The sequence below is a fragment of the Lolium rigidum genome, chromosome 1, assembly GCF_022539505.1.
Source record: "Lolium rigidum isolate FL_2022 chromosome 1, APGP_CSIRO_Lrig_0.1, whole genome shotgun sequence".
Classification (NCBI taxonomy): Eukaryota; Viridiplantae; Streptophyta; class Magnoliopsida; order Poales; family Poaceae; genus Lolium; species Lolium rigidum.
The window spans coordinates 235,098,641-235,121,285 of record NC_061508.1 but is presented as its reverse complement, the minus strand read 5'-3'; the positions used below and the strand labels follow the sequence as shown (position 1 = coordinate 235,121,285).

General features: G+C 46.4%; 1 pseudogene; it reads left to right on the top strand.

The window, feature by feature from the left end:
* LOC124656205 overlaps window positions 1-21,709 on the top strand; it is a 76,868-nt pseudogene extending 55,159 nt beyond the window's left edge.
* Window positions 21,710-22,645: the final 936 nt, after the last annotated feature.

Here is a 22,645-nt window from a genome sequence, read left to right as displayed (position 1 = left end):
CCCCGCCGGAGAGGGGATTCATCTCCCGGAGGACTCTTCACCGCCATGGTCGCCTCCGGAGTGATGAGTGAGTAGTTCACCCCTGGACTATGGGTCCATAGCAGTAGCTAGATGGTTGTCTTCTCCTCATTGTGCTTCATTGTTGGATCTTGTGAGCTGCCTAACATGATCAAGATCATCTATCTGTAATTCTATATGTTGTGTTTGTCGGGATCCGATGGATAGAGAATACTATGTTATGTTAATTACCAAGTTATTACCTATGTGTTGTTTATGATCTTGCATGCTCTCCGTTATTAGTAGAGGCTCGGCCAAGTTTTTACTCTTAACTCCAAGAGGGAGTATTTATGCTCGATAGTGGGTTCATGCCTCCATTAAATCTGGGACGATGACAGTAAAGTTCTAAGGTCTGTGGATGTGCTGTTGCCACTAGGGATAAAACATTGATGCTATGTCTAAGTATGTAGTTATTGATTACATTACGCACCATACTTAATGCAATTGTCTCGTTGTTTTGCAACTTAATACCGGAAGGGGTTCGGATGATAACCCGAAGGTGGACTTTTTAGGCATAGATGCATGCTGGATAGCGGTCTATGTACTTTGTCGTAATGCCCAATTAAATCTCACTATATTTATCATGTCATGTATGTGCATTGTTATGCCCTCTCTATTTGTCAATTGCCCCACTCGTAATTTGTTCACCCAACATGCTTTTATCTTATGGGAGAGACACCTCTAGTGAACTGTGGACCCCGGTCCATTCTTTTATACCTGAAATACAAATCTGCTCGCAATACTTGTTCTTTACTCGTTTTCTCGCAAACAATCATCTTCCACACAATACGGTTAATCCTTTGTTACAGCAAGCCGGTGAGATTGACAACCTCACTGTTTCGTTGGGGCAAAGTACTTTGGTTGTGTTGTGCAGGTTCCACGTTGGCGCCGGAATCCCTGGTGTTGCACCGCATTACATTTCGCCACCATCAACCTTCAACGTGCTTCTTGACTCCTACTGGTTCGATTAAACCTTGGTTTCTTACTGAGGGAAAACTTACTCGCCGTGCGCATCACACCTTCCTCTTGGGGTTCCCAACGAACGTGTCAATTATACGCGCATCAAGACTGTTTTCTGGCGCCGTTGCCGGGGAGATCAAGACACGCTGCAAGGGGAGTCTCCACTTCCCAATCTCTTTACTTTATTTTTGTCTTGCTTTATTTTATTTACTTACTTGTTTGCTGCACTTATATCAAAACACAAAAAAATTAGTTGCTAGCTTTACTTTATTTACTGTCTTGCTTTCTATATCAAAAACACAAAAAATTAGTTACTTGCATTTACTTTACTTGATTCATCATGTTTCCTTTTAATTTTACCACAAAAGACATACCGGTAGGACGTGGGTCTATAGTTGGGAGAAATAATATAGAAGAATTTTTCAATCATGTTAGTACCGTTGAAGATTTTAAAGATAGACACTTGGTAGAACTTGCTCCTACTTATGAAATAGCTGCTGCTGCTTTAGTTCGCATGTTGGAAACTAAATTTGTTAATCACAATCCTATAATCCAACACATGTTTCTTACACTCGGTGATATGGAAGAAGGGGAAAAGAAAGATTTTGTTTTAGAAACCCTTCTTAGAGAATTTGGTGGTATAGCTAGAGAGGCTAGAAAGGTCTTTATTAAATATAAGATGCTTGGTTCTTATACCAATTTTGTTAGTATTCTTGAAAAGATGGACATGGAGAGAGTAAGGTACACTAATAACATTAATGATGGTGGGGATATCAAAGCACCAATACCATGTAAGCTCCTAGCAATGAATGAAGCGTTAGAAAATAACTATGCTTGGCTTGTTCCTGAAAATTTGTTTGATGAGAGTAGCAAGCCCAAGACTAATGAAAAGGGAGCCGCTGAAACTTATGTATCTAATATATTATGCATGGTTGAGAAAACTCCAAACCCCGCTGAAGATGCTTCATCTCTTGATAATACTTGATACACACTTTCTGCGCCTAGCTGAAAGGCGTTAAAGAAAAGCGCTTATGGGAGACAACCCATGTTTTTAGTACAGTATTTTTGTTTTATATTTGAGTCTTGGAAGTTGTTTACTACTGTAGCAACCTCTCCTTATCTTAGTTTTGTGTTTTGTTGTGCCAAGTAAAGTCTTTGATAGTAAAGTTCATACTAGATTTGGATTACTGCGCAGTTTTAGATTTCTTTGCTGTCACGAATTTCGACCTGCCTCCCTATAGGTAGCTCAGAAAATTAAGCCAATTTACGTGCGTGATCCTCAGATATGTACGCAACTTTCATTCAATTTGGGCATTTTCATTTGAGCAAGTCTGGTGCCTCAATAAAATCCATCTTTACGGACTGTTCTGTTTTGACAGATTCTGCCTTTTATTTCACATTGCCTCTTTTGCTATGTTGGATGAATTTCTTTGATCCATTAATGTCCAAGTAGCTTTATGCAATGTCCAGAAGTGTTAAGAATGATTGTGTCACCTCTGAACATGTTAATTTTTATTATGCACTAACCCTCTAATGAGTTGTTTCGAGTTTGGTGTGGAGGAAGTTTTCAAGGATCAAGAGAGGGAAATGGTGCAATATGATCAAGGAGAGTGAAAGCTCTAAGCTTGGGGATGCCCCGGTGGTTCACCCCTGCAAATTCTAAGAAGACTCAAGCGTCTAAGCTTGGGGATGCCAAGGCATCCCCTTCTTCATCGACAACATTATCAGGTTCCTCCCCTGAATCTATATTTTTATTCCGTCACATCTTATGTGCTTTGCTTGGAGCGTCGGTTTGTTTTTGTTTTTGTTTTTGTTTGAATAAATGGATCCTAGCATTCATTGTGTGGGAGAGAGACACGCTCCGCTGTTGCATATGGACAAATATGTCCTTAGGCTTTACTCATAGTATTCATGGCGAAGATTGAATCTTCTTCATTAAATTGTTATATGGTTGGAATCGGGAAATGCTACATGTAGTAATTCTAAAATGTCTTGAATAATTTGATACTTGGCAATTGTTGTGCTCATGTTTAAGCTCTTGCATCATATACTTTGCACCCATTAATGAAGAAACACTTAGAGCTTGCTAATTTGGTTTGCATATTTGGTCTCTCTAAAGTCTAGATAATATCTAGTATTGAGTTTTGAACAACAAGGAAGACGGTGTAGAGTCTTATAATGTTTACAATATGTCTTTTATGTGAGTTTTGCTGCACCGGTTCATCCTTGTGTTTGTTTCAAATAACCTTGCTAGCCTAAACCTTGTATCGAGAGGGAATACTTATCATGCATCCAAAATCCTTGAGCCAACAACTATGCCATTTGTGTCCACCATATCTACCTACTACATGGTATTTCTCCGCCATTCCAAAGTAAATTGCTTGAGTGCTACCTTTGAAATTTCCATCATTCACCTTTGCAATATATAGCTCATGGGGCAAATAGCTTAAAAACTATTGTGGTATTGAATATGTACTTATGCACTTTATCTCTTATTAAGTTGCTTGTTGTGCGATAACCATGTTTCTGGGACGCCATCAACTACTCTTTGTTGAATATCATGTGAGTTGCTATGCATGTCCGTCTTGTCCGAAGTAAGAGAGATCTACCACCTTAATGGTTGGAGCATACATATTGTTAGAGAAGAACATTGGGCCGCTAACTAAAGCCATGAATCATGGTGGAAGTTCCAGCTTTGGACATATATCCTCAATCTCATATGAGAACACTAATTGTTGCCACATGCTTATGCATTAAAGAGGAGTCCATTATCTGTTGTCCATGTTGTCCCGGTATGGATGTCTAAGTTGAGAATAATCAAAAGCGAGAAATCCAAAATGCGAGCTTTCTCCTTAGACCTTTGTACAAGCGGCATGGAGGTACCCCATTGTGATACTTGGTTAAAACATGTGTATTGTGATGATCCGGTAGTCCAAGCTAATTAGGACAAGGTGCGGGCACTATTAGTATACTATGCATGAGGCTTGCAACTTGTAAGATATAATTTACATAACTCATATGCTTTATACTACCGTTGACAAAATTGTTTCATGTTTTCAAAATAAAAGCTCTAGCACAAATATAGCAATCGATGCTTTCCTCGTTGAAGGACCTTTCTTTTACTTTTAATGTTGAGTCAGTTCACCTATTTCTCTCCACCTCAAGAAGCAAACACTTGTGTGAACTGTGCATTGATTCCTACATACTTGCATATTGCACTTGTTATATTACTCTATGTTGACAATTATCCATGAGATATACATGTTATAAGTTGAAAGCAACCGCTGAAACTTAATCTTCCTTTGTGTTGCTTCAATACCTTTACTTTGATTTATTGCTTTATGAGTTAACTCTTATGCAAGACTTATTGATGCTTGTCTTGAAGTACTATTCATGAAAAGTCTTTGCTTTATGATTCAGTTGTTTACTCATGTCATTACCATTGTTTTGATCGCTGCATTCATTACATATGTTTACAATAGTATGATCAAGGTTATGATGGCATGTCACTCCAGAAATTATCTTTGTTATCGTTTACTCGCTCGGGACGAGCGGAACTAAGCTTGGGGATGCTGATACGTCTCCGACGTATCGATAATTTCTTATGTTCCATGCCACATTATTGATGATATCTACATGTTTTATGCACACTTTATGTCATATTCATGCATTTTCTGGAACTAACCTATTAACGAGATGCCGAAGAGCCAGTTGCTGTTTTCTGCTGTTTTTGGTTTCAGAAATCCTAGTAAAGAAATATTCTCCGAATTGGACGAAATCAACGCCCAGGGTCCTATTTTGCCACGAAGCTTCCAGAAGACCGAAGGAGAGTCGAAGTGGGGCCACGAGGTGGCCAGACACCAGGCGGCGCGGCCCGTGCCCCGGCCGCGCCGACCTATGGTGTGGGCCCCTCGTGCCGCCTCTTTACCTGCCCTTCCGCCTACAAATAGCCTTCGTCGCGAAACCCCCAGTACCGAGAGCCACGATACGGAAAACCTTACTGAGACGCCGTCACCGCCAATCCCATCTAGGGGGATTCTGGAGATCTCCTCCGGCACCCTGCCGGAGAGGGGATTCATCTCCCGGAGGACTCTTCACCGCCATGGTCGCCTCCGGAGTGATGAGTGAGTAGTTCACCCCTGGACTATGGGTCCATAGCAGTAGCTAGATGGTTGTCTTCTCCTCATTGTGCTTCATTGTTGGATCTTGTGAGCTGCCTAACATGATCAAGATCATCTATCCGTAATTCTATATGTTGTGTTTGTCGGGATCCGATGGATAGAGAATACTATGTTATGTTAATTATCAAGTTATTACCTATGTGTTGTTTATGATCTTGCATGCTCTCCGTTATTAGTAGAGGCTCCGGCCAAGTTTTTACTCTTAACTCCAAGAGGGAGTATTTATGCTCGATAGTGGGTTCATGCCTCCATTAAATCCGGGACGATGACGGAAAGTTCTAAGGTTGTGGATGTGCTCGTTGCCACTAGGGATAAAACATTGATGCTATGTCTAAGGATGTAGTTATTGATTACATTACGCACCATACTTAATGCAATTGTCTATTGTTTTGCAACTTAATACTCGGAAGGGGTTCGGATGATAACCTGAAGGTGGACTTTTTAGGCATAGATGCATGCTCGGATAGCGGTCTATGTACTTTGTCGTAATGCCCAATTAAATCTCACTATATTTATCATGTCATGTATGTGCATTGTTATGCCCTCTCTATTTGTCAATTGCCCCACTCGTAATTTGTTCACCCAACATGCTTTTATCTTATGGGAGAGACACCTCTAGTGAACTGTGGACCCCGGTCCATTCTTTTATACTGAAATACAAATCTGCTGCAATACTTGTTCTTTATCGTTTTCTCGCAAACAATCATCTTCCACACAATACGGTTAATCCTTTGTTACAGCAAGCCGGTGAGATTGACAACCTCACTCGTTTCGTTGGGGCAAAGTACTTTGGTTGTGTTGTGCAGGTTCCACGTTGGCGCCGGAATCCCCGGTGTTGCGCCGCATTACATTCCGCCACCATCAACCTTCAACGTGCTTCTTGACTCCTACTGGTTCGATTAAACCTTGGTTTCTTACTGAGGGAAAACTTACTGCTGTGCGCATCACACCTTCCTCTTGGGGTTCCCAACGAACGTGTCAATTATACGTGCATCATCGTCTTGGTCATATTGGGGTGAAACGCGTGAAGAAACTCCATACCGATTATTACTTGAATCACTTGACTTTGAGTCACTTGATAGATGCGAAGCATGTCTAATGGGAAAAATGACTAAGACTCCATTCTCTGGTATTATGGAGCGAGCTACTGACTTATTGGAAATCATACATACCGATGTGTGCGGACCAATGAGTATAGCATCGCGCGGTGGTTATCGTTATGTTCTAACCTTCACAGATGATCTGAGTAGATATGGGTATATCTATTTCATGAAACATAAATCCGAAACTTTTGAGAAGTTTAAGGAATTCCAAAGTGAAGTAGAAAATCAACGTAACAAGAAGATTAAATTTCTACGATCCGATCGTGGAGGTGAATATCTGAGTTATGAGTTTGGCATGCATTTAAAGAAATGCGGAATACTTTCACAATTGACACCGCCGGGAACACCACAACGAAACGGTGTGTCCGAACGTCGTAATCGAACTCTCTTAGATATGGTTCGTTCTATGATGTCTCTTACTGATTTGCCGTTATCATTTTGGAGTTATGCATTAGAGACAGCCGCATTCACTTTAAATAGAGCACCATCAAAATCCGTTGAAACGACACCGTATGAATTATGGTTTAATAAGAAACCTAAGCTGTCGTTCCTGAAAGTTTGGGGTTGCGAAGCCTATGTAAAAAAGTTACAACCGGACAAGCTAGAACCCAAAGCGGAGAAATGCGCTTTCATAGGATACCCTAAGGAAACTATAGGGTACACTTTCTATCACAGATCCGAAGCCAAGATCTTTGTTGCTAAGAACGTGTTGCCTGCCAAAACTCACCGGCGAGCAGTGGTTAAGCAACACGAAGAGCCGGGAGACTCCCACGACCGCTTAGTGGGCCCTGGCGCCTCGCGTCGTCCCGCAAAGTCCTAGCACACGTCCTTGCGGTTGCAAGGGCGTGCCACCTGACCTATACCTGATCAGGAAGGTGTTGGATTGCTTCGACTAGTCTCCTGCATGGTAGACACGTAAACAATAAATACGAGCCCGATCGGCTCTCAGGTTGCCCTGTGGATCGGCTCAAAGAGCCGATCGCCCCATGGTTCACGTTGGATTTATGATGACATGGGGCTCCTGCTTGATCAAAACAAAGCTAAACCAATCTACGACAGTTTAGGGTTTTCACCACATAATCGGAACATCCTACGCGTAGTTGGGCCTAGCAGATACGAAAGATGATGGAAACTATCCCTAAAAGAGGCCTAAAAACCAACGTTAAGTCAATTCCTGGAACATCCCTTATAGGAACGGAAAAACAACACCTCACGCACTACCGGATCATCCAACCCCAGCATAAGGCCTAATCATGCAGATATTAAACTAATCCCTGAAACAAGGAGCAACTATAACAGATTGGATCTACTAAGTAACGAATAAGCAAGGTGCTGCCCTTAGACCTGAATAGGTGCAAGGACAGCTAGATATCGAGGGACGGCATTGCTAAGCAAATATGCATAAGAAAAGCATCAATGCAAGCCCCAAGACATCTACGATAAATAGTGCTACTCGCCATCAACAACGCTTCAGCACGAGTAACACAAGGTAATCGAATAAACGTGTACTGCCTAGATCGCAAGATGCGATCTAGGCAGCATGATGCTTACCCGGAAGAAACCCTCGAAATAAGGGGTGGCGATGCGCCTGGTTTGTGTTTGTTGTGAACGTGATTGTCCTCCTTTCTCAATAACCCTAGATACATATTTATAGTCCGTAGACTGTCTAACATGGGCATAAACCCAACCGTGTACGAGCTAGACTCTGTTTCCTAACCGACACGTACACTACTATTATTTACAGATACACGGGCACGCTGGCCCAAATTCTAGCCCCAGGGCCGATTCAGAAACTCCTCTTAGATGTAAATCTTCCAAGCCCATCTTCATCACGGCCCAACTCCAATGCGGTCAAATTCTGGCGATAACACATGCCCCCTGGTTTTGGCAATAGTAATTCCAAAACCACTCTGTTTTTCCCTTTCTTCGTCGTGTCAAATCGGGGCAGAACAGGACCGCCACGGTCTCCCTTCATCATGATACCTTGCCTTCTCAACTTCTCCGCATGATTTGACGGTTTTGGCACCACCTCTTCGGGAACCGCTGCAGCATTGAATCATCTCCACTATATCGCCTCTATTTTAACCGCATCCTGCAGTTCACTTCTTCATCCCCTTCGCATTAGCACTCCAAAAGCCCTCCTCTGCCACCATGTCTTCTTCCTCCTCTGCCTCATCGGGTCTTTCCGTCCAGTCCTCCCCCTCCCGCGAGCCGATGCCGGAGTGGGACCCGCAGGAGGCCCACGAGGCCAACATCTGCCGCGCCATAGAAGACGGGGACGAGTCCAGCCACGACTTCTCCGTCTGGTCTGAGGACGATAAGTCCTCGACCGACGGGGAAAGTGACCTCCGCTTCCTTGCCGACGGGGAAACGGAGGAGGAGAGCGATGACGATCGCTTCTCCTGGGATGACTTCACCTCCTCCTCCGAGGAGGAGGAGGAGAAGGAGGAGGAGGACGACACCTCCTCCGATGAGCCGCCGGCCAAGCGCTTCTGCCCCTGGCCGGGAAACCTCAGCGACTTCGACAATGACGACGACGCTGACGAGGAGGACGAGGACAACGAGGGCCCTGCCGGCGGCCGCGGCAGCAGCGACGACGAGCCCGCCGGGAGTAGCGCCGACAGCGGCGACGACGGCGACGACGAGGGCAGCGACGGCCCATAGATAGGATCCTTAGCATAGGATCAGTAGTAGTAGATGGGGCAATGTATCCCCTGGCACTTCCTTTTGAGAGCAATCAGCTCTTTATGTAAGAAATCCCGTTATCAATGAAGAACTTCCTTCAATATGATTTTGCCGATTTCCTTTATGCGAATTTAGCCGATTTCCCCTCACACTGACTTTGCCGATTGTCAACTTAGTCCATTCTCAATGAGCCGATGGCAACGCATCGGTCCCTCACGATAAATTACGAGATAGGTCAATTTAGTCACCTCCTCAAACGGTAACCTGCAAACCTTGCTCAAATTCAGATCCCCAAATTTCCAATCGAACAGGTCCAGACCGCAGTCGTGCGAACCCTAGATCTTGGACGCAAAACCAAACTCCGCAGCGAAACCAATGGCGGAATCATCCAGCGCCAACGCCACGGTCTCTGGCCTGAAGGTAATCCTTAACTACCCCAAGTCACCTGAGCGTAATGTTAGATTTAACGGCAAAACTCCTGAATTAATGCCTGGTCTCATTATTAATTTTAGGTTTCAGACATTCTTCTGCCGCATCCTTCTCTTCCAAATTCCCTTTGCCTTGGTCCCCGTTCCACCGAAAATCCATCCAATTTGATTTCCTGCGAGGTCAATAGGATTCCCTTCGTGAACCAAAACCTAGATCTAACCTCCTGGGCCGACTGCTTACGAGCCTGGCCTAACCCTCCCGAGGACTGGGTTTCTTGGTACAACAGAGTAGCCAAAACTCACCAAGCCAAATGGGAAACCACAGGAATAGCCGATGCTCTGTCTTTGTCATTGTCTCCCCTTGAGAAACATGAAAATCTCCTGAAAACCATCGGCTACTTTTGGTCTGACGCGCTAAACTGCTTCATGTTTGGCCATGGCCCCATGACGCCAACCTTGCTGGACGTGGCCATGATCACTGGCCTAGACATTTCATCCCCCAGCCCCTCTGCTTTCATGCTGCCAAAGGTGCCATTCAAACTCTCCTCTAAGGAAGAGTGCACTAACTGGGGTGCCTATCTTAGACGCCACATGAAAACCAAGGGCCCTGTAACCGAGAAAGAACACACGGCCTTCTTGAACTTCTGGTTGGAGCATTTCATATTCTGTGGTCCTTCCCTTGCTCCCACCAAGAACTATCTCTCTTTGGCCTATGAACTTGCCAAAGGCACCCAACTTGGCATTGGCAAGCTGTTTCTGGGAGAAGTCTATCGATACCTCCAACTGATGTCTGTCAAACTATTCTCCCAAAAGACAGTTAAAACGGGAGGCCCCTGGTGGTTTATTCAGTTATGGGCTCAACTGTACTTCCAGAACCACATCCCTAACTTTCCACCTTTGGCTACCTGCACCTTTCCAAACACCAACGGGAAGCCAATCCGCTGTACCAGCTACGGCCAAGCCTTGTACAGTCTTCCAGGCAGCAAACTGAACCCCAAGGAAGCATCAGGATGGTTCAGAACTTTTTACCAGGGCCTGGATGACCCTCTCTTCTTTCCTTATCAGGAGTCTGAAAATTTTGAAAACCCAGTCTCCTTCAGGTTAGACAGCTTTGCCGATGACGACAGCACTCGGCAGTTATATTCCATTATGATCCGTCCGTGCTTCCTCCCAGTTGGCATGAGCACCTCAAACAGGATCATAAAACCTGGTTATGAATCTTACCAGCCGGTCATAGTAGGCCGGCAATTCGGTCTTGGGCAGGTGTCTCCTCACCTCTTTCTCCACCATCTAACTGAGAGCAGGGCTGACTTGCCTGATGTTTTCACCAGTCAAAGATGTTACTCCTTTTTTGATGCTCTAGTCATCCCAATCCCTCACAATCTATCCTTCATCTCTTCGACTGATGACTTTGAGATCTGGTGGACAATGTGGAAGACGCATGCCTTCAGGAGAGCCCTAGGACCGTTGCTGAAACAACTTGACGCTGAAGCTGATACTTCTGCAGAACAGGTACCACTTGCTCGCAAATTTCCGTGCAATAGTTTCCAGTGATGCTTTATAACCCTGCTCTGTTTCTTTGCAGCAACAAGATGGCCCAGAGCCTGTCAATGATGATGGATCCCCCTTCAAATTCCTCCCACCAGCTCCAGTGGTCCTCTTCTGCAAGAACTCACCACCTTTTAAAAAGGTTGTGATGCAGAGCCAGCCGATTCCAATAAAATCGGCTCCCAAGAGTAAAGATTCTTCAGGGCCAGCTGCCCCCCGAGCCTCAGTCAGGGCGAGAACGACAGTGAGAAAAGTAGCTGCGAGGAAAACTTTGAAGGGAAAAAACCCTGCGCCAGCTCCAGAAAGCTTATATGTAAGCTGTTCTATACCCCATCTTGTCCCATTCATCCTTCTAGGATTTTATAACATGTCAGTGTCCATTAATCCTGCTCTTGCAGACCTCTACTGAAGACAATACCAGCGAGGAGACGCAGTCCAGCCGACGAGGCTCAAGCTCGGGCACCTCTGAGGACACCACCACGCAAAAACAGCCAGATGTGCCACCATCGGCTTCCAAGAAAAGGTCAGCCCCTGAACCTGCTGCCCTTCAAGCTCCCATCAAAATAGGGCAAGGAAGCTTACGCACAAAGAGTCAATGCACCAAGAGGGCTCGGAAGGATCAGCAAACCCCTTCCTCAAACCAAGAAGCTTCAAATGTAACGGCTCTCCAACTCCTCCTAGCTTTGTTCTTGTGCTTTGCTGCTCAGATCGGCTCACCATTTTTTTTGCAGACTGATGAAACTTCCAGTGGGGATGTCGAGGAAATTCCGATGCCCTCCACAACTCTGGAGGTAACAACCTCTAAAGGTGACATCGACCAAGTTGCCACCTTGGCCAACCCCCAGGCAGAGACGCCACAGCCGATTGCTTCGTCATCGGCCGTTCCCATGGTTATAGGAGAGGTACGCTCCCTTTGTTGGGCTTGCCTTTACCCTGATCTGCAGACTTATGTTGCTTTTTGTTGTTTGTCAGGGCTGTGATCTCTCAGGCTTGCTGTCGTTCGATCCTGAATCTATCGAGCCGGCCCACTCCACAGCACGTGATGAACCGAGCCCCAGTGTCATCGCTGACCAACTCCAACGCCTCAAAGCTCTGCTTTCTTCACCCATTGAGACATTAGTCAAAAACTCTGAGGAGGTGAAGAACATTCTTGAAGAAATCCAGCCTCACGTCCCAGTGATGCTGCAGTTGAAGCTCTGGCCGGTCGTGACGTTGTCCGCCTTCGTGTCAAGGGTGCGGTTGGCTCGTCAGAGAATCGACTTACGCCACACCCAACTCCTGCTGAGAGCCGATATTGCAGACAAATGTCAACGGCTTAACGAGAAAAAGGCAGCTTTGGATGCCAAGACTGACACCTCTACCAGCACTGCTGAGCTTGAGATCTTGCGAAAGGAGCTGAAGGATCTCGAAGAAAAGGTGCGGGTCACCAAAGAGCTCATCTATGACAAGGAAGCTTCCATTGCTCGCTCCCAACGGGAAGCAGAAGGCCTCAAGGCTGAACTGAAAACTGACTTGGCAGAGATACGTGCCCTGAACAAGCAACTGGTGACAGGCAAGGATGATGACGACAAGGCCGAAATCGCAGAGGTGGATCACGTCCGTGCTGGTGCACTCCATGCCTTAGAAATTTTCCTTCAGTAGGGCCTGCGCATGTGGCAGTTTGTGCTTGTAATTCTAGAGTCGATGGCTGTACATCGGCTGTGCTTAAAAAATTTATATTTTTTTCCGGTCGTTCTACTTATGCATCGGCCCCGGTATTCCAATGTCCATCATCTTCGAGGAATATATCTTGAGCTGTTGGCCATTGACAGCCACTTCATACTTCGTAACCTCGTATCTTATCCGTTTAAGTGCCCCCCGAGCCGATTTTTTCAAATAGATTGAAGATATCGGCTCTTCAGGCATCCTTTCTTAGATCAATGCTCAACACAGGCAAAATGCATGTCGAGGATAATTTTGGCCGATTGCCAGAATCGGCCCCCTTTTTCATTGCAATGCTTGATGAGGGTTTACAACTTCTTGGTGCTTCACTATGGCTACGTGACATGCTCGAGATGAGACTCGTGCTTTTTATTTTTTGGGGCCGATCGCAGGGATCGGCCTTGCCACGTACACCTACTGATTTAGATCTTGCTACTCTGTCAGGCCGGTGGATAAGACCAGCCTCACCCCGTTTTTTGAAGCTTCGATGCGTTCACAACCGTCCAAACTGATTCCAGAGAGCGGCTCTTGGTCGTCTGCATCCCAAATATTCATGGCAGCTAGTGAGATCTCGATTGAGTCATCTGCCTGAACAACCTCCACTTCATCTCCATCCCATTGTATGATGCATTGGTGCATTGTGGATGGGATGCAATAGTTGGCGTGGATCCAATCCCTTCCTAGCAGGACAGCGTAATTACTTTTGCTATCGACGATGAAGAACGAGGTAGGTATGGTTTTTCGGCCTACGGTCAGATCTACATTCAGAACACCTTTTGCTTCTGATGCTTGGCTGTTGAAATCGCTTAACGTGACGTTGGTCTTGATCAGATCATCGTTGGAGTGTCCCAAACGTCGTAGCATGGAATACGGCATTATGTTGACTGCCGCTCCCGTGTCAACCAACATCTTGCTGACAGGCTGCCCATCGATGTAACCTTTTAGGTATAGAGCTTTCAAGTGCCTGTAGCTCCTCTCTCGTGGCTTCTCAAAGATCACTGGCCGTGGACCGCAGTCGAATTGAGCCACCGATACTTCCTCGTCTTTTGGAGCACAAAACTCTGACGGGAGTATAAACACCATGTTTGTATCAGCCGATGCCTCTGCATCGGCTTTTGTCTGTTTAGGGCGCCACACTTTCTTTGGCGGGCGCATCTCTGACTCCAACGTTTGTTGAATTTTCACGGCCAGATCGGGCCGTGCCTTTCTCAACGTGTACAGGTACTGTGCTTCGGCTTCCTCCAGGTTTCGTAGCCGATGCACCCTACGCTTCTGAGAATGGCTGAGTCCATCAGGGCACCACCTTGGCCGGTGGTACCTATCTTCTTCTTCATCCGACTCCTCGAAGTCTTCATCTTGAGATGACTCAGCTTGTTTGGTCTGAGGTGGGAGAGGTCCTAGACGCTTGAACACTGAAACTTCATTTGTTCCCTTCCTCTGCTGGCTACATTCTGGGCAGCTCTCGATTGTAGGCAATCGGCTCATTCCCGAGTCCCAGCAGTGTTTAAAGAAAGGACAGTTCCAATGCCTATCCAAGTCTTCTTGCTCTCTTGATTTCCCTCTAGCGTGACGCTCGTACCCTTCATTGTCTCTATCATATCGACGATACCTCCTGTCATCTGCATCAGACCGACGATATCTTTCGTCATCCACGTCGTAGCACCGACGTCGGTCATACTGCTGCTCATATTTGTTAAGGAGATGCGCGGAGAGTGGTCGTTGATACCGCACGCTTCTCACTTCTTCTTCTGTCAGGTACCGTCTGTTATCATGTTGGGGCCGGTCGCGTGGATCGGCCTCCTTTTTCTCCTTGCCACGGGAGTGACTGCTCTCTGCTTTATCTTTGCCATGGCGGGTCCCAAGCCCTGCCATGTTGACACCAAAAGAGAAACCTGGCTCGCGTCTTAGGGAGTGACTGAGATCCACCATGTTGACGCCAGGAAACGGATGTGTGTCTACTTTCATGGCAAATTGTCCGAAGATTAATCGGCCTGACTCTATCGCCATTTGAATCTGTGCGCGCAACACTTTGCAATCATTGGTGGCGTGGGTGAACGTGTGATGCCATTTGCAGTATGGCCTACCGTTCATCTCTTGTGACGTAGGAATCTTGTGTCCTTCGGGTAACTTCAGCTGTTTCTCCTTCAGCAGCAAATCAAAAATTTGCTCAGTTTTGCTTAAATCGAAGTCAAACCCTTTTGGAGGCCCTGGTTGTTTCACCCATTTGCAGGACACGGGAACTGCCGTCCGAGTCCATTCAGCCACAGCGACTTCCTGATCTTCCGCAGGGTCTTCATCCTCCTCAGCGTCGACCAGGCCTATCGTGCGCTTGAACTTGTCTTGGTACAATTCTGGGTGGCGCTGTTCATACGAAGTTAGTCTCTGGACCATGTGCACTAACGAATTGTACTCCACTTGGAACGTCAGATCCTTGAGTGGCGCTGCGAGGCCTGCCACGGCCAGCTCGACTGCTTCTTTCTCAGATAAATGAACCGAATAACATCGGTTCTTGACAGCTTCTGAAACGTTGAATGTATTCGGACACCGTCTCTCCTCGCCTTTGCCGAACCTGCGTCGGATCGGCAATGCCCGCTTCGGTAGCTTCGAATGATATTGTATGTGAAACCGCTCTTCCAGCTGCTTCCATGTCCGAACTGAGTTTGGGGGTAGCGAGGTGTACCACCCAAAGGCTGGACCCGTGAGAGATTGGGCAAAGAACCTCACACGTAGCGGTTCCGATGTCGAAACCATGCCCAACCGTGCCAAGTATCGGCTCACGTGCTCGATGGAGCTAGATCCTTCGATCCACCGAATTTTGTGAAGTCAGGGAGCCGATACTTAGGTGGCAGCGGGATCAGGTCATACTCATTGGGATAAGGCTTGGAATAGCCGATTGTTTTCTTCTTCGGCAGGATACCGAACTGATCTCTCAAGATTGCGCTGATCTGATCCACAGTAGGAGCTATAGAGGTTGAGCTGTCCGGACTCGTTGTAGTGGCATATTTAGTTAGCCACGCCTGTTTCTCAGCATCTGCTCCAGAACTCCCCGCTGCTCCAGCAATCCCTCCTGCCGTAACCATCGCTCCTACTCCGGCAATTCCTCCTGCCGAAGTTTGGATCGCGCGCGTCCAGTTGTTGCAGTCCGACACGTATGTGCACACGTATCCATATGGGATCTCCTTGGGCGGCTCATACAAGAATTGGTAGTCGCCAGGATCACCTCCAACCTTGTAAACAACGTATGCCGGTGAACCTTGTTGCTGTTGAGCTGCCATCGCGAATGGCAGTGGTGGCCTGGTGTGGAACGGTATCTCTCCCTGATAAGTCCCTAAAGCAGGTCCTGACGGAGAATACTGATGTTTCATGATTTCTTGCACCACATGAAGCGCAACTCGCTCAAGCGTATTCACCAGGCTCTCAGAATGCCGATGTAGAGAATGAGCCACAGCATAGTTAATTTCTTGGCGCAGGGCTCTGGTACGTTCCTCCGAAGGGAGAGACAGATCTAATCTCTCGAATGCGCCTTCGGGTGTGAATCCTTTGAACCTGATGCCGTGCGAACGGGTCTTCTCAAAAGAGCCGATGAGATCGGCTTCAAAGATGGCCTTCAGCTCATCGTATTTCTTCTTATGCTCTGCAGGTAGATCCTCGTACTTGATCTGTTCGTCCGAGATCTTGGCTGCCGATGTTGACGTGGTTGTTGTAGAAAGTGTCCCACCGGACGTGCCAGAATGTGTTGCCTACCAAAACTCACCGGCGAGCAGTGGTTAAGCAACACGAAGAGCCGGGAGACTCCCACGACCGCTTAGTGGGCCCTGGCGCCTCGCGTCGTCCCGCAAAGTCCCAGCACACGTCCTGGCGGTTGCAAGGGCGTGCCACCTGACCTATACCTGATCAGGAAGGTGTTGGATTGCTTCGACTAGTCTCCCGCATGGTAGACACGTAAACATTAAATACGAGCCCGATCGGCTCTCGGGTTGCCTCGTGGATCGGCTCAAAGAGCCGATCGCCCCATGGTTCACGTTGGATTTACGATGACATGGGGCTCCCGCTTGATCAAAACAAAGCTAAACCAATCTACGACAGTTTAGGGTTTTCACCGCATAATCGGAACATCCTACGCGTAGTTGGGCCTAGCAGTATACGAAAGATGATGGAAACTATCCCTAAAAGAGGCCTAAAAACCAACGTTAAGTCAATTTCCGGAACATCCCTTATAGGAACGGTAAAACAACACCTCACGCACTACCGGATCATCCAACCCCAGCATAAGGCCTAATCATGCAGATATTAAACTAATCCCTGAAACAAGGATCAACTATAACAGATTGGATCTACTAAGTAACGAATAAGCAAGGTGCTGCCCTTACACCTGAATAGGTGCAAGGACAGCTAGATATCGAGGGACGGCATTGCTAAGCAAATATGCATAAGAAAAGCATCAATGCAAGCCCCAAGACATCTACGATAAATAGTGCTACTCGCCATCAACAACGCTTCAAAGCATGAGTAACACAAGGTAATCGAATAAACGTGTATCGCCTAGATCGCAAGATGCGATCTAGGCAGCATGATGCTTACCCGGAAGAAACCCTCGAAATAAGGGGTGGCGATGCGCCTGGTTTGTGTTTGTTGTGAACGTGATTGTCCTCCTTTCTCAATAACCCTAGATACATATTTATAGTCCGTAGACTGTCTAACGTGGGCATAAACCCAACCGTGTACGAGCTAGACTCTGTTTCCTAACCAACACGTACACTACTATTATTTACAGATACACGGGCACGCTGGCCCAAATTCTAGCCCCAGGGCCGATTCAGAAACTCCTCTTAGATGTAAATCTTCCAAGCTCATCTTCATCACGGCCCAACTCCAATGCGGTCAAATTCTGGCGATAACAGAACGGAACCTTTCTTGAGAAAGAATTTCTCACTAAAGAAGTGACTGGAAGAAAAGTAGAACTCGATGAGATTGAAGAATCTCTGCTCGTTGATCAGAGTAGCGCAAGATCTTGGAAAATGTTCTCGTGCCGCCTGCACCGGCAACAGAGGAAGCTAATGATAATGATCATGAAACTTCAAATGAGATAGCTACTGAACCTCGTAGATCGACAAGGGAACGTGCCACTCCAGATTGGTATGATCCTTGTCTAAATGTCATGATTGTGGATAACAATGATGAAGACCCTACGACGTATGAAGAAGCGATGATGAGCCCAGATTCCAACAAATGGCAAGAAGTGATGAAATCCGAAATGGGATCCATGTATGATAACAAAGTATGGACTTTGGTAGACTTACCTGATAGCCGCAAGGCTGTCGAGAATAAATGGATCTACAAGAGAAAAACAGATGCTGATGGTAATATTACTGTCTATAAAGCTCGACTTGTCGCAAAGGGTTTCCGACAAATTCAAGGTGTTGACTACGATGAGACTTTCTCACCTGTAGCGAAGCTAAAATCTGTGAGGATTTTGTTAGCAATAGCTGCATTTTTCGATTATGAGATTTGGCGGATGGATGTCAAAACGGCGTTCCTTAATGGAGACATTGAGGAAGAGTTGTATATGGTACAACCCAAAGGTTTTGTCGATCCTAAAAATGCTGACAAAGTATGCAAACTTCAGCGTTCAATCTATGGACTGAAGCAAGCATCGAGAAGTTGGAACCGATGCTTTGATAAGGTGATCAAAGACTTCGGGTTTATACAGTGTCATGGAGAGGCCTGTATTTACAAGAAAGTGAGTGGGAGCTCTGTAGCATTCCTGATATTATATGTAGATGACATATTATTGATTGGGAATGATATAGAACTATTAAGCAATGTAAAGGGTTATTTGAATAATAGTTTTTCAATGAAAGACCTTGGTGAAGCATCATATATATTAGGCATCAAGATTTATAGAGATAGATCAAGACGTCTAATAGGGCTATCACAGAGTACATACCTGGACAAGATTCTAAAGAAGTTTAAAATGGACGAAAGTAAGAAAGGATTCTTACCTATGTTACTGGGCAAGGTCTTGAGTAAGACTCAAGGTCCAGCTACGACAGAAGAAAGAGAAAGGATGAGTCAGATCCCCTATGCCTCGGCAGTAGGCTCTATCATGTATGCCATGCTATGTACAAGACCGGATATAGCACATGCTGTTAGTTTGACTAGCAGATATCAAAGTGATCCAGGAATGGAACACTCGACAGCGGTCAAGAATATCCTGAAGTACTTGAAAAGAACTAAGGATATGTTTATTTGTTATGGAGGTGACCAAGAGCTCGTTGTAACAAGTTACACCGATGCAAGTTGGAACACTGATCCTGATGACTCTAAGTCACAGTCTGGGTACGTGTTTATATTGAATGGTGCTGCAGTAAGCTGGGCAAGCTCGAAGCAGTGCACGGTGGTGAAATCCTCAACAGAATCGGAGTACATAGCGGCTTCAGAGGCTTCATCAGAAGCAGTATGGATGAAGAGGTTCATTGTAGAGCTCGGTGTGGTTCCTAGTGCATTGGACCCATTAGTCATCTATTGTGACAACATGGGTGCCATCGCCAATGCACAAGAACCAAGGTCACACAAGAGGCTGAAGCATATCAAGCTGCGTTATCATTCGATTCGCGAGTACATCGAAGATGGAGAAGTAAAGATTTGCAAAGTACACACTGATCTGAATGTAGCAGATCCATTGACTAAAGCTCTCCCTAGGGCAAAGCATGACCAACACCAGAATGCCATGGGTGTTAGGTACCTTACAATGTAATCTAGATTATTGACTCTAGTGCAAGTGGGAGACTGTTGGAGATATGCCCAAGAGGCAATAATAAAAGTGGTTATTATATATATATATCTTTATGTTTATGATAAATGTTTATATACCATGCTATAATTGTATTAACCGAAACATTAGTATATGTGTGATATGTAGACAACAAGAAGTCCCTAGTATGCCTCTTAAACTAGCTTGTTGATTAATGGATGATTAGTTTCATAATCATGAACATTGGATGTTATTAATAACAAGGTTATATCATTATATGAATGATGTAATGGACACACCCAATTAAGCGTAGCATAAGATCTCGTCATTAAGTTATTTGCTATAAGCTTTCGATACATAGTTACCTAGTCCTTATGACCATGAGATCATGTAAATCACTTATACCGGAAATGTACTTTGATTACACCAAACGCCACCTGCGTAAATGGGTGGTTATAAAGGTGGGATTAAGTATCCGGAAAGTATGAGTTGAGGCATATGGATCAACAGTGGGATTTGTCCATCCCGATGACGGATAGATATACTCTGGGCCCTCTCGGTGGAATGTTGTCTAAATGTCTTGCAAGCATATGAATAAGTTCATAAGAGACCACATACCACGGTACGAGTAAAGTGTACTTGTCAGGAGACGAGGTTGAACAAGGTATAGAGTGATACCGAAGATCAAACCTCGGACAAGTAAAATATCGCGTGACAAAGGGAATTGGTATTGTATGTGAATGGTTCATTCGATCACTAAAGTCATCGTTGAATATGTGGGAGCCATTATGGATCTCCGGATCCCGCTATTGGTTATTGGTCGGAGTGAGTACTCAACCATGTCCGCATAGTTCGCGAACCGTAGGGTGACACACTTAAAGTTGGATGTTGAAATGGTAGAACTTGAATATGGAATGGAGTTCGAATATTTGTTCGGAGTCCCGGATGAGATCTCGGACATCACGAGGAGTTCCGGAATGGTCCGGAGAATAAGATTCATATATAGGATGTCATTTTATGTGAATTAAAATGATGCGGAAGGTTCTATGGAAGGTTCTAGAAGGTTCTAGAAAAGTCTGGAAGAAACCACCAAGGAAGGTGGAGTCCCGGAGGGACTCCACCTCCATGGCCGGCCAACCCTAGTGGGGGAGGAGTCCCAAGTGGACTCCCCCATGGGGGCCGGCCACCCCCCACATGGAAGGGGGGAATCCCACCCAAGTGGGATTCCCACCTTGGGTAGGTTTCCCTATCACATGGAAGGTTTTGGGTTCGGGTCTTATTCGGAGACTTGTAGTCCAACACTTGGGGCTTCCACCTATATAATGAGGGGCCAAGGGGGGGGGGCCGGCCACCCCAAGAGCACAACCTGGCCGCCCCCCTTGAGTGGCCGGCCACCCCCTCCCAAACCCTAGCCGCCCCCCTCTCCTCCATAGCTCCCGCGTGCTTTAGCGAAGCTCCGCCGGAGTTCTCCACCGCCACCGACACCACGCCGTCGTGCTGTCGGATTCAAGAGGAGCTACTACTTCCGCTGCCCGCTGGAACGGGAGGTGGACGTCGTCTTCATCAACAACCGAACGTGAGACCGAGTACGGAGGTGCTGCCCGTTCGTGGCGCCGTGATCAAGATCTTCTACGCGCTTTTGCAAGCGGCAAGTGATCGTCTACCGCAGCAACAAGAGCCTCATCTTGTAGGCTTTGGAATCTCTTCAAGGGTGAGACTCGATAATCCCCTCGTTGCTACCGTCTTCTAGATTGCATCTTGGCTTGGATTTCGTGTTCGCGGTAGGAAATTTTTTGTTTTCTATGCTACGTTATCCTACAGTCTTTAGCACCGGATGGGTTGCACCGGTTGCACATCCGGTATATATGGCCATTTCAAACCGGTGCAAAAGCCCTCTTTTTTACTAGTGTGGGTTACTCCGGCCTAATCGGGAAGCGGCGCAGCCTATCGTGGCTCACCTACACCGGTGCGTACCACGTCGCGTACCTGCTCAAGATCGTCACCGGTGGCTACCCGCTCCCGAACGATGTGGCCGGGTTCGTCGGCCCCGTGCGGCACTTCCTCGGCGACCAGGTCTACGACGTCGCGGGGATGGGCACCGACTGCCCGAAGTTGCCCGTTGGCCTGGAAAGTATCGCCGCCCACCTCGGCTTCCACCCGCCCTGGAATAGCCCGAGGCTCGCCGCCGCCGCCGGCGTACGGACGCTCCTGGTGTTCAGCACCTTGGAGGACGGAGAGCTCCGAGGCAACGTCGAGAGATACATAGATCTGCTTCAAGGCCTGCATTACTAGTTCGACCGGACACCAGCACAAGAATCCTATATAACTAAGAAGTTCATCCCCACTATCTTATTTCTCTCAACATGCAACTATGCCACCTCAGCGGTCCCACCAAAACTGCATAAACTGATAAGCACATGCACCTCAGCCTCTACATGCAGGATGTCCACCTAAGCATGCTTGCCACTTCAGCAAATTATACGACATTCATTTTTTATTTGAAAGGAAATAATCCTTCTGTATTCGTCTCATAGATTCTACACGTGTTTCTCTAGAAACGAACGACGATTCAAGTATATGTAACCGACGATGAAGCCAGGCAGGTGAGTTCCTGAAGTTTCTTCCGTTCACCAATCACCACCTGCATGGCTGCATGTTCTCGATCAAGCGAAGCTGACTGTCCCTCTCCCTCGATTCCACTTTGCAACCTACAAAGCCAAGACACACCTTTCAGCTTCCCTGTTTTTGCCTATATATATGCCTCCCAATTCACTCCCAATCCGCACAGCTCTGCGCCAGGCCTCCTTCCCATCAACACTCTGCGACCAGTTCTATCGACTATGGTTGCCCCCGCATGGACTGCGTGGATGCAGCCGGTGAAGAAGCTGAGGAAGCATATGTTCTGTGCGCTCCAACCATCGTCCCTCCCCATGAACCACAAGGTAGCTGATTTGCCTTTGTTTTGCTCATGCTTTTTCAGAAATAGTAATGACTTCAAATGGCACGATGGGTACCAAGTGTTCGCCAAAACTGACAAGCAGAGCATCATCGTTGCTTCTTTTCTTGCACCTGGATTGGATTTGTTTTGGTAGTAGCTTTAATTTTGTTTTCTTCCCTATCAAGCCTTTCTACTTTTTGTTGTGTTGCCGGTTTTCCTCTGAATTTGGATCTATGATGTTTCTGACAGTAGCATAAACTCTGCTCCTTCCAACAGGTTAATGTACAAGT